Consider the following 4171-nt stretch of genomic DNA (forward strand, 5'->3'; position numbering starts at 1 on the left):
GAAGGGGATGAAGTAGACACAAGCTTGTTCCTAGGGAAGGGGATGAGGTATATGGAGGCTACACAGCTTGGTAGAGTAGAGATAAGCTTGTACCTCTAGAGAAGGGGATAAAGTAGATACAAGCTTTTTCCTAGGGAAGGGGATGAGGTAGATGGAGGCTACACAGCTGGGTAGTGTAGAGACAAACCTACACAACTAGGCAAGTATGGTGAGGATAGGCAAGGAGATGAGCAATGTAGAGCAGTTGCACAAGAGCAAAATCCATGCATTTGACTAGTACTTCAGTTACAACCCACCACTCTGACTCGTACTACCCATCACTCCCATTCATAATTTGAAACGTGAATAAACAAAGAATTTTTTAAATGTAATTTTTATGTAAATATTGCAAATTCATTTTATACTTATAATTTCCATACCTTTGAATAGGTGCTTGTTTCTTCATGCTTAAAACCACAAAAAAGAATGACACCAATTATTTCTTTCACCCATTTACATCCATTGTAAACATTCTACCAATCATGTCCCCTTTGCAACCACACGACACTAGTTATTGAAATCTTCTACATAATATCCATCAGGGTTAAATGTCACTTATAGAAATTAACCATTTGTCCCCAACAGAAAACAAGTTCTTTGTAGTCCCAACTGAGTTAGTGTAGTGGTCAAAGCTTGTGACTTGTAACCTCTAGGTTATGAGTTCAAGTCCCACTAGGCTCTCTCATGTTATAAAGGGACACCTATGCTTGCTTGATGTGTTTGGTTGCTCGGGCTCCTGCCCCTTGAACACTCGAGTGACTCCTCCTCCTCGGGTGGTGGATCACCCGAGATAGGAGGATCCATACGAGACCCCTCCGCTGTTCCAGCGCTCGACTCATCGCGGTGGTCATGGGGGATGCCTAATTCGTGGCTCTTGCCCGATGGTACGTGGCCCTTGCCCGACCATGATAATTGGCTAATTGTTGTAAGGGGAAATCGGCTCCACCCACTTGAGTGGGCCCCGGGTGTGTTCGAAAAGAAAAGAAAAAAAAAACAAGTTCTTTGTAATTTTTAGATCATGAAGTACATCAACCACGTACTTAATTTTTCCATCTTGCCAGACAATGGCACCTTATTAACATGCATAGTAGGATGTGCAATATCATCACCTATTTCCACATACCTTGGTTTTTCTAATTTTTGCATATCTCTAAACCACTCTCCATGATTGGTCATTTGGTTAGAAGCACCCCAGTTAACATACCATATACTTGAGGATTGCATGCATTTGCATAATCATGGAACCAACAATATGCTACATCACTTCTATCTTTAGATTGCTTGCTTGAAGATGCATAATTATTCCCCTTATTGCAGCTTCCCACTTTTAATATCATTCTGCTTTTTATAGCACTCCTTTGCTATATGAGTTGGTTTGCCATAATACTAGCACTCTATTACTTCCACTATGATGCTTGGTTTGCCCCAGAATAATAGCATTCCATACTGTCTTCACTCTGATTTATTTACAATCCACATTGGCCTCTCTAGCTCCCCCTACCTCTAGAGTAGTATCCTCCATTTGTTTGTGCATTAGATTCCTATTGTTACTAACCATGATTTTTGTTTCCAAAATGACCTGCACCTCAAGATGAAGAGTTTCCCCTACCTCTACCTACGTTCACATAAAAGGCCTCCTTTTTTTTATTTCTTAAAGATGATTTACTCCCAACATTTATCTCCTCCATAATTAGAAGGGCTATAAGGTCCTCAAAGTTTGGGAAGTTTTACTAACATTTATCTCCTCCGTAATCAAAAGGTCTATAAGATCCTCACAGTTTAGGAATTTTTCTTAATTTTAGATTGGATGTCCAAAAATTGATCACACTCTTTGCCGAGCATTGTGATTGACACCAAGTCATCATCAACAAGAGATCTAACACCAGATCCAAGGGCATCAATGAGTAATCATTGATACTCATCTTATTCTGCTACACATTATGCAACTCTTGCTTTAAGTGTATCTTTCTTGTACTTAATTTAACCAAGGTTTCCTATGTATCCTTAGGTGTCATTGTTATATTCTCTATATGAATAATCATAGCATTTGACATGCTATAGCACTTTGCTAGTAATCTAATGCCATGACTTAAAAGCATACACCTATCATTTTCTTCTGAAAGCTCTAGATCCTTCTTGTCACCTAAAATAAACTCCCAATATCCTTTTTCCATGAGGAAGTTTCTCATCCTAAACTTCCACGTTTAGAAGTTGTTCTTGTCTAGCATCTCGCTCACAATCTAGGATAGACTGTTAGACATGATTACTTACAATGCTTGTAAAAACTTATGCACTTACAACAAACCTGTAATCTCTAACACTGTGGTATTCTAAAATTGTTATACTATAACTATATGTGAACCATACACATAAACATGTATATAACAACTTGCAAGTCTCATATTTTATACAAAATGACTGTACTTTAGCCAAATTTTTATCGCAACTATGCATTGAACAAGAAATTGGGCATATGTAGTCAAAATCGGCACTTTTAGAGAATGCCCCTACAAAAACTTGCATAGCTAAAATGAGGCTTAAAATGGCCTCGAATTCAAATTTTAAAATTGTTTGAGGTCCTATGGATGCCTCTAACACAATATAATGCCCCTTTTCTTTACCGTGCGAGACCAAGGGTAACTCTAGATGTGATAACGCACCTCACTATTGTGCCTACATGTTGCCCTTGACTAATAACTACTTGAAGAGATTTTCTTCCAAATCAAAGAGAAAGAAATAGAGTTACCCTTACCCATGTACAGCTTCCTTTGCTTTCCTCTTAAGCTCTTCATGTAAGACCCCCGCCCCCTCGGAGGGCACTGGCGGAAGCAGCATCAGCCTCTCGCACGGGGCAAGGATCCACACTCGGGGCCTCTCCCACGGATATCCAGACAAGAGACTAGCCCGGCGGTTCCTCCGAAACCGAACCCGAAAAAACTTCCCTCGCCCGGAAGGCACGGGCGATTCCATATTGCCAAGCTGGTCCGGGAACGTGACGACGCAGTCCGTGCTTTGGCAGAGCAAAGTGCTAAGAGGCGCAGAGCTTCTTCAATGGTGAATAGGTAGAAGGACCAATGAAGCTGATTCCTATCTTAGCCGGCATTATGAGCGACATGTACCTTTTGCTCAGCTCCAAGCCCCTCCTGCTGAAAGGGTCATTCTCTGAGAACCTACACCTAAAGAACGAAGGGCTAGCCGGAATGAATATGTACAACAAGGGATTCCTCGCACACAGTGGCAGTGGCCTGCAACACGGCCAGTTGTAACAGAAAGACACACAGATGTGGTGTGCGGGAAATCGATGAATTACATAGAGCCAGAGTTCTACGGGAGAGCATGTTGCAGTTGCTGCGGAGGAGGAAGCAGAACAAGTGGAAACTTTGGATTCCGATGATGAAGCTTAAGAGGGATGCAGATGCGGTTGGATGAATAAGACACTTGACTTCTATCAAGAGCGCTTTTTTAAAACCATTTTTTTGGGTTCGCGCAAGTCCACCGTGCATGCCAAGTGTTGTGGCATTTACCGCACACCGCAACCGCATTCTTGTAACCACACTGGATAAACTGTTATGTGCATTAGTCTCAGTAGGAATTCCTAGGGATGTCATTAGTAGATGTATCTATTCGGATATCACAGATACTGTAAGATTCCTCCCCCAGCCCCTCAAGATGTCCAGTATCTCTCCCTATAATCAATCCCCTTTTCAGAATAATAACAGATCTTGTTTCTATCTGTTTTGGCCTAGATAGAGAAAATATTCTAGATAGATATCTTTGGATGGAAAAATATCCCTTCTTATTAAAATGATTTCCCTTGAAATAAAAATTCAAAAAGAACTTTCCAGTGTGCAATTGGAATAAATTGAAAATAGGTAAAAAGGACCTTAGCCTGAGGGTCCAGATTTTTTAAAAATTTTGGATTAAGGTTCCTATGGACCAATAAGATTAATCCAAATGTAAGGAGGAGATAAATTGAAGAATAAAAGAAAAATCCCCCAAAAATGAGTTAATACTCACATAAGATGAAGAGTTGACTAAGGACAAGGTTATTAGTTAAAAAAGAACAGATATTTAGAGGAAATGATGCATTTTTGACACCTTCCTCATTAATCCACATCATTCCACACATCAA

The sequence above is a fragment of the Cibotium barometz genome, chromosome 23, assembly GCF_041138505.1.
Source record: "Cibotium barometz isolate CiBa-2024 chromosome 23, ASM4113850v1, whole genome shotgun sequence".
NCBI lineage: Eukaryota > Viridiplantae > Streptophyta > Polypodiopsida > Cyatheales > Cibotiaceae > Cibotium > Cibotium barometz.